This window comes from Pseudoliparis swirei, chromosome 19 (assembly GCF_029220125.1).
Source record: "Pseudoliparis swirei isolate HS2019 ecotype Mariana Trench chromosome 19, NWPU_hadal_v1, whole genome shotgun sequence".
NCBI classification, from domain to species: Eukaryota; Metazoa; Chordata; class Actinopteri; order Perciformes; family Liparidae; genus Pseudoliparis; species Pseudoliparis swirei.
The window spans coordinates 11531326-11540712 of NC_079406.1; positions in this window are offsets into that span (position 1 = coordinate 11531326).

Below are 9387 nucleotides of genomic sequence, written 5' to 3' on the forward strand. Positions count from 1 at the left end.
TACAAAAATAGATATTTATATTTAATGGGTGTAACACAAAATGTATGAATACTTTCATTTATTAGTTTTATTTAGGTTAGATGGTGCGCATATCAACTCAAAATATATGTGTTTCATTGAGGACTACCCTTTGCGCATGCGCCAGCTGAAAATCAGTTGTTTACATGAGGTGAACACACTTTCAGGGCTGTACGGTGGTGTAGTGGCTAACACTGTCGCCTCAAAGCCAGAGGTCCGTGGGTTCAATTCCCAGTCCGGGCATTCCTTCTGTGTGGAGTTTGCATATTTTGTTAGTTAGTTAGTTTATATTTTGAGTTGGACAAACACAAATTAATTTAATTTAATGAAAATCGTTATTTTATTTTAGATGTATTTGATACAAATGAGTTGGACAAACTTAATTACATTTTATTGCACTGATGTGCTAAATTTGAGTTGGAGTTGCATATAATTATTGGATGGAAAACCTGCCAACAATTTAATTGAGTTCATCCAATGAGTCATTTCTTTGAGTGTGGAAGAAGAGCAGCTCATCTCAGGCCTTCACACAGGCCAAGATAAGTACAGCCTGCTTGAAGTACATGGGGACCTTATCGTTGATTGACATAATCTTCAACCAATCATATCGTTAGTTTGACATACTGGGTGTATTTTTTTAGGTCTTTGGCCTTCTGGAAGCTCATGAAAGTACGTCAGATTAACATGCGCTGTGATTGGTTAGTGGGCCCGCATGCAGTTCAACTGAGAGGAGAAGGAGGTAGATTAGCAGGGGTCAAGAAGTCAAGAAGTCACCAAAGTTTTAGGTTTTTGCTTTTAACATTTCATGGCGGAAGGAGGAGAAGCGGACTTCGTGGCGGATTTAATCTAGAAGCCTTTCTCAAGGAGGACGTTTCAGGAAAAGAAGGACATTATAACCAACGGCCGTCCAACCCCACAGCTAGATAGCTTGAGCCCGACCCCACAGTTAGCTAGCTTGAGCCAGCAATTTTCAGCCCTGAAAGAGATTAAGACTTAGGCTATTCCAGAAACGCAACTGGGGAGGCTCGACTTTCATCACTGGCGTCCATGGCCATCAGAAGGAGTTGTTAGTGGACTTAAAGCTCAACGACAAACTCTACGACCGCGTCATTTAGATGTATGTTGCCAAAGAGAGGAGGATGGACTTTAACTTTAATTGAAGGGAGTTTGTAAGTGAGCTTCTTGTTTGTGTTCTGCAGTAGCGTTGTGTTCATTTGTCTCTGTTGTTTTTATTATATGGTTCTTTCTGATTCTATTGAGTGAGGCGTTTTAGTGCCACAGTTCTGTCTGATTGTGTTGTCATGTCTTGGTATATATAAATGTGACTGGTTCTTGTAAATGTGTTGTTGTCATTGTGTTTGTTACGGTGGTGTGGACTACAAGCAATGTCCGTTAATGACTCAGCATCCCGTCATGCACGTGTTTATGTATCTGCACTCTGCAGTTATGTATTTGTAGGTGTTGCACTTCATGTAACATTTTATTCCACTTGTTGCAGCGTTATGTGAATACGATGTGTTTACACCAAACCAATAATAACTTGTAGCTGTGGTGTCTAAATAAGGTTATTAGTGTAACTGAGGGTTTTACGTTACTTAATAACACAAGAAACACGGCAACTTTATCTCCTTCCGTTCCTCCTTCACAATAAAAGCATAGCATCGGAACACTGGTGAACTAATATCTTTCATCAGGTTGTTCAGCTGTAGAAAGACGACATTGAAGGCCTAAAGGCCTAGGTAGAAAATGCATGGCCCACCACTGTGTGTAGTACATATTTACCTGTCAAATGCATTCGTCTGTCCATCCTGGACCTTTGCCATCCCCTGAAAGGAGGGAGCAGCATGGGACAGGGTCACACTGCAATGGCCGCTCTCGGTTTCGCAATCATTCACCTGCACAATTGACAGGAGGAGACAATCTCAGAAATAATATACCCTGCTTTCTTCATAGTTCATTCTCTTTTGAAGCATTTTCACAGCTTTTCAGACCAAATCTTGGAACACTGTTGCACAGAAAAGTTAAATGATAGATGTGAAGGTAAAAAAAATGGAACATTAAAAATATAAATCGGATGCATTTGGCTCCTCAGAAGGTTCTGCGTTGAAGTGAATATGCACAAGATGGAAGAAAAAATGTAGGTACTTTTGTTGTAAAAGCAAATGACATTTGAGGCCTGCCTTTCTGAGAAACTGCAATAATGAAGGACCTAGAACATTCAGATATAATATAGAGTATTTAAGACATTAATGTCTCTAAATCTGCCAACCTCTCCCAGTGTGGACCGAGCTGCTGCTGTGAACCATACATGCTCTTTTACAGATGACAAGACACGACTGCTGAAAGACGTTTGCTTTTAATTGGCACCTCTCTATTAGATATTATCAATGTGTCTTTGCTAACAGGCCATGTACCACATTCCTTCAAAGTAGCTGCAATTAAACCTCTCCTGAAGAAGCCCACTCTGGATCCAGAGGTGTTGGCTAACTATGACCGATCTCTAACCTCCCCTTCCTCTCCAAGATCCTTGAGAAAGTAGTTGCAAACCAGTTGTGTGATTTCCTACATCATAATAGTTTATTTGAGGAGTTTCAGTCAGGATTTAGAAAACACCACAGCACAGAGACAGCACTGGTGAACATTACACATGACCTCCTAATTGCATCAGATAAAGGACTCATCTCTGTCCTGGTCTTCTTAGACCTTAGTGCTGCGTTGGACACTATTGACCATGACATCCTATTACAGGATCAGTCGATTGGCATTTCAGGCACCACACTAAGTTGGTTAAAATCCTATTCATAAGATCGATCTCAATTTGTATTTGTAAACGATGAAGCCTCGATGACCACCAACGTTAATTACGGAGTTCCTCGAGGTTCTGTGCTTGGACCAATTTTATTTACCTTATATATGCTTCCTTTGGGCAATATTATCAGGAAACATTCCATAAACTTTCATTGTGAAGCAGATGATACTCAATTCTATATATATCAATCAAACCAGAGGAGATCAACCAGCTCACTAAAATCCAAGCATGTCTCAAAGACATAAAAACATGGATGACCTGGACCTAAGTTGTTTTACTCGGCCCTGAACACCTCAGAGATCAATTATCTGGTGATGTGGTTTCTATAGATGGAATTGCCCTGGCATCCAACACCACTGTAATGAATCTCGACGATATCTTTGATCGGGAGTTGTCCTTTAACTTCCACGTAAAGCAAATCTCAAGGACTTCTCTCAAAAAGATGCAGAAAAACTGGTTCACGCATTCGTGACTTCTAGACTAGATTACTGCAACTCCTTATTAGCAGACTGCTCTAATAAGTCTCTTAGGTCCCTCCAGTTGATCCAGAATGCTGCAGCTCGTGTTCTGACTAAAACCAAGAAAAGAGATCACATCACTCCTGCACTAGCTGCTCTGCACTGGCTCCCAGTAAAATCCAGAATCACTTTCAAAATTCTTCTCTTAACCTACAAAGCCTTGATTGGTGATGCACCATCATATCTTAAGGAGCTTGTAGTACCATATTGCCCCACTAGAGAGCTGCGCTCACTAAATGCGGGGCTACTTGTGGTTTCCTCGAGTCTTACAAAGTAGGATGGGAGCCAGAGCCTTGAGTTATAAAGCTCCTTTTTTATGGAACCAGCTTTCACCTTCAGTCCGGGAGGCAGACACAGTCACCTCATTTAAGAGTAGACTTAAGACTTTCCTCTTTGAGAGCGCTTATATTTAAGGCTGAATCAGGTTTGCCTGGTCCAGCCCCTTGTCATGGGCTGTGTCTACTACCGGACACTTGAGCACTTCGAGCACTGACTTTCAGTGCTTAGGGCGCCACACTGACAAAACCAGCAGAATTCAGTGCACTGAAAGTACCCGGATGGTGCACTGCAAACGGGCAAAAAATGTAGTGTAAAACGATGGACACTACTCGCCCTAAACGGCCGCCATCTTGGCTACGTAGCGGAAGAGGAGGAGCCCTTTCGCCAGCTTTTCATTTTATTTCTAAAACAATGGCGGACGAGATGGCTACGGTAGCACAAGCGGTAGACCACGGAGGCTCCTGCCGCGATTGTGGAGGTATCGCAGTTTCCACATGGGGTGGAGAAAGGGGTAAACAAGGGACAAAAAGAGGGCAAGAAGTGCATTCATTTTGTCAATTTAAGTTTCGCGGGTATCGCAAGCAGATTTGCATACGTCACTCCCGGCTTAATTTCGCGGGTGCCGTGAACAGATTTGCGTCCGTCACTTCTGCCAAGTGGTTAACGTAAGTGTTCCATTTGATACAGCACTTATCAGCGACGCAGTGCACTACAGATGTCAGTGCACTGTATTGCAGTGCACTATATTGCAGTGTACTTCGTAAAGTGTCCGGTAGTAGACACAGCCATGGTTTGGGCTGGGCTCGTCCCACTAATTGACCGGTGCAGCTGCAAGCCATTCTCCAATCAAGCTCTAGGCTTGATATTCGCCAGCCATGCACTCACTAGCCTGCCGACCATTCCTCCAGCCTCCTTGCCAGATTACAGCCCCTGGTTATTTCATGATAAACACTCTAAAACCATTTCTGCTCTCAGTGTTCTGCTCTTGGGTCCAGCTCCACAAACAACATGACACCCCTAAATATGCTACTATAGGCTTATAGACTGCTGGGGGACGTTTTAGGATATAATGAGCACCTGTCTCCTCTTCTTTCTCTACTTATGGATGAATTTTCATCTCTCCATTGCACATTATTAACTATTCTTCCTCTCCAGAGTCCTTGTGACTTCATGTCTCATAGGGTCCATTGGACCTGGCTGGGTCTGATGTGCCCCACCAGCTCCTCCTCTCTGCCTCCATCTGCCTGATGGATTGTGGAGGTCTGGATCATGGATCATATGCCTACTACCAACTATTCATACACTCTGTCATATTCATAAAATTTATTTTAACTCTGTAATGTTTCCTTCTGTACACATGACATCTATTGCATCTGTCCATATGGGGGTGGGATCCTCCTCTTCTAACCTTTTCTCCCCGTGAAAGGTTTTTTTCTATTTCTTGGGAGTTTTTTCTGATCCGATGTGAAGTCCTGGGACAGGGATGTCGTATGTGTACAGATTGTAAAGCCCTCTGAGGCAAATTTGTAATTTGTGATAATGGGCTATACAAATTGAATTGAATTGAAGAGATGCCTGTGTGGGGGGCAGTGAAAGCAAGATTACTAAAATACTTTGTTTGAGTGTGTATGTGAAACATGGGTTTCTGTTTGATCCAGAAAAATTGATGGAAATGATTGTGTGATGGAAAGAGAGCCAAATGATTGTTGTGCTCATATCGTGATCTAGAACTCAGATCATTGCTGACTATAGATGAGGCACTGATTGTGATGTTAATGGTGCAAATGAGTTACAACATAGACACGCATAAAAAGCATGACAGTCATGTTGATTATTATGCAGAGATACACTGTTGAGAGCAAATATCTTTCTCTAGTGCCATCGGCAGAAAACAAATGGCCAGGAACAGGAGGCTGAGTCACATCAGTCAATAGTTCAGATTTATATTTTTGTCACTTGCTGTTTCTGATAACAGTGGCTGTAGCATGGCTCATTTATAATTCCAGGAATGCATAGCTGATCTCTACCTTGTATCATGGTATCAGACACGGGTTGATGCATTGCAGATTGGCTAAATATTGAGCTCAGTCAATGAGAAAAAATCTATTACATTCTGTTTGCTTTGATTTTCAATTATGCTAATCATTCAAAAGGATTACATTTTGAAAACGACATTCTGTATTCATATTCAAATGGCTTACAAAAGAGTATCTGCCTGTATTAAAGGTGCACAGAAGTGACAAATGACACTTCACCAGCTGGGTTTGCCTCTAAAAAGGGTTAGATATTTTTGATTGAGAATTAGATTTTTTCCCTTAACTTTTCCCAATGGTTATGACAGTGCTCCCCATTTATTAGGGTCCTCGGGACGACTTCGTCGTAGAGGAACCTATTGTTTTTGATGGAATTATTATTATTCTCTCCAAAGAAACGTTGAGCGGCCAAATCCCTCATACCCCAACCAAGTGAAATTTAGATTTTTGAGTTTTCGTGTTTGTTAATAAAGATGTCTCTATAGCGCCCCCTAGAGTGTTTGTACCCACGTTTTTTGCCCCCAATGACCGAGTGACTTGAAATTTGGCATACATGTCCGCTTGGACCTTCTTTACAAAACATTACATTATGACCATAAGCTCCGCCTCCTTAGATTTCCCACCATTTTGAATTTTGTAAAAAACACATTCTTTCCAACTTCTCCTAACTGCTGGGTCCAATTCTTATAAAACGTTTCTTGATTCATTATTGGATCAATTTTCATCAGAAATTTAAAAAAGATTGTTGATATCTCATTGCGTTCAGAAGATATAGGCCAATGAACATATAAGGGGTGTGGCCTAATATGTAAAGACACCTAACTTCGAAATCACTTGGCCTATCATCACCAAATTGCTAGATTATGTTCACATAGCATGCATAAACGTCAATTATGTTTTTCAGAATATTTAAACATTATGGGGCGCTGCAATAAATCCGTATTTTTGCCTTTTTTTTACATTTTGGGGAGTTATAAAAGTCAACTCCTCCTAGAGCTTAAACCCGATACATTCCAAACTTGGCCAGTCTGGTTTTGAGACCTTTACAGTGAAAAATCTTTGAAAGATTTTAAAAAAATTAAACTATGTGCGGTCTCCAGACCGGCAAAGGAACACCATTCGCCATGAAAATGCAAGTTTTTGTAACTCAGCCATACATTATCTAATCTGCTCCAAAGTTCTCATATGTCATGACATACTGACCCTGAATACTTCCATAAGTTAATTTGTACTTATAGTCATAGCGCCACCTATTGGCAATAGGAAGTTACATGTTTTCTACTCGTATACCCTTCTCCTCACAGATTATTCAGATTCCTCTCAATTTATACCAGAATAGACTGAAGACCTTGATAATGCTTCCCTGTGAGGATCGTAACGACACGTTGAAGTGCGGCGAGTCAGAGCATCAGTGAAGTTTGATCCTTCGCCGTGAACAAATAAACAATGTAACGAAATGATTGAAACATGACTAAACTTGGCACACACATTTAAAGTCAAATATGTAATACCTGATAATATGGCTTGATAGCACCCCCCAGAATGAATGTTAGTTCAAAAGGCCACGCTTTTTGCAACCAATGACCCATTGTATTTACATTTGGCATAGATGTCTGCTATGACCTGCTCTTCAAAAAATAACATTTTGAGCATAAGCTCCGGCTCCTTTGATTTTCCGCCATTTTGAATTTTGTAAAAAACACATTCTTTCTATCTCTTAAACGCTAAAACCGATTCATACAGTACCTGCTGTGGTTCATCATTGGTTCAATTTCATCAACAATCTTTAAAAGATTGTTGATATCTTATTGCGTTCAGAGCATATGGACCAATGAACATCTAAGGGGTGCGGCTTATTATGTAAAGACACCTAACTTCCAAATCACTTTGCCTATCCTCACCAGATTGCTAGTCTATCTCCACATGGCAACCTTTATTGTACCCTAATTCTTTCATAATATTTGAACATTAGGGGGCGCTACAATCAATCTCTTAATATTTGAATTTTTTTGCCTTTTTTCATGTTTTGGCCAGTCTTAAAACAGTCAACTCCTCCTAGAGCTTAAACCCGATTCATTCTAAATTCGGGCAGTATTGAATTCTAGTTATAGCGCCACCTAGTGGCCAAATAAAATCAGCCTAAAATTCATCAGATTGACATGTAATTTACATGACGTGGTCTAGACTTAATGTAGGTACACATGATGCATGTATATGTTTACATTCTCACAGAGCCACCTCTTGGCTCAGCTGGACTTGCCCCAAAAGTGTCATGCTTATTACAAGTCACAACCTGACGATATCGACGAGCCTATTTTCACTCAGTCAAAGCACCACCGGAGTGGCTCAACTGAACTTGCTCGAATCTGCTCTAAACTTGTCAGGCTTGTTACAAGTCATGGCCAGAGGATATCAACAAGCTTATTTTCACTCAGTCAAAGCGCCACCGACTTGCAAAATAAAATCAGTGTCCCGTGACGGAGGGTAAAACGCCCGACCGGTAGGCCTGCGCTCTCGGCCGAGGGAACCGGAGTCTATCCAACACCCCCGACATGCGAAGGAGGAACAAGTACCCGCACATCGCTGCTCGCAGCTTTAATTTCCTTTCTTTCTGTTGCACGAATGTCTTTGTTTTTCCACCGTCTTTCTTCCTCTCCAGTTACTGGAAGGACCTCCATTATGTTGTATCTTCAAGGAGTTGCCAGTGACTAGCTGTTCATTATGTGTGTGTGCCATTATGAATGTCAGCGACTCCTCACCACCTCTTCTCATGTGCAGAGTCGCCAAGATTTGACCTCATCAAGGATACTTTTACATCAAGCTCAAATAGGGACACTGACAGCTGAAAATGATGAAGTACCACCGTCATGGTCGTTATACAAACAAACACAACTGTTATTTAATCAGTAACAGAGGAATATGTGATCCTCTGATTTATTCTCCTGGAGCTTTGTGGAGGCCACCCATAATGTACAACTTCTCTTAACTTAATTTAGATAATAGTTTTAGCATTCAAAACAAGTGGTGGGGAGGAGCTGAACAGAAGGGAGAGCGATGAAGGTAGCCGGGGGTACACTGTGCTAAACAGATAAACAGCCATTCAGCAGAGAGGCAGACCTTTTACTGAGAGAGAACACAGAGGAATTCTGTCAAGAAATTATCCACAAGGGCATCGGCAGGACGGCTCGTTGCTATGGCTACGGTTATCGGTAGCTTGTTGAAGCTTGTGTGGACAGAGGGATAGTGGGTGGATGTGAATAGTGATGTGGCCGCTACGAGGAGAGAGCGGAGTAGCCACACGCTCTTCGATCACCCTGCAGCCACTGTGGCCAGATGCCAACATTTCCTCGAGCACCAGAGGTCAGGTGATCATAAACCAGTCTAATCATGTGAGAGATACAGGTTGATACAGCGTTAAATTGCTCAATCAATCAACCAACCAACCAACCCGTAAGTCAGTCTTTATACACTTATATAACCACCTTCCAGTTTATTGGCTACATCGGCACTGCATACAATCCAATAATGTCTTGAGAAATATGACGTTTAACATGTACTCAGACATGTTGTTAAAACTTTTAGGTCAAGCTGGAGGCTTAAGTTTGTTTTTATACAGAGTTTCTAATATTTTAGAAACACAGAGATGGGTAGGATACGTTTCATAAATAATGTATGTTCATTGGTTTTCACTGAATGCAGCTCAAACTCTTACCTTTATAATCTGGCAGCT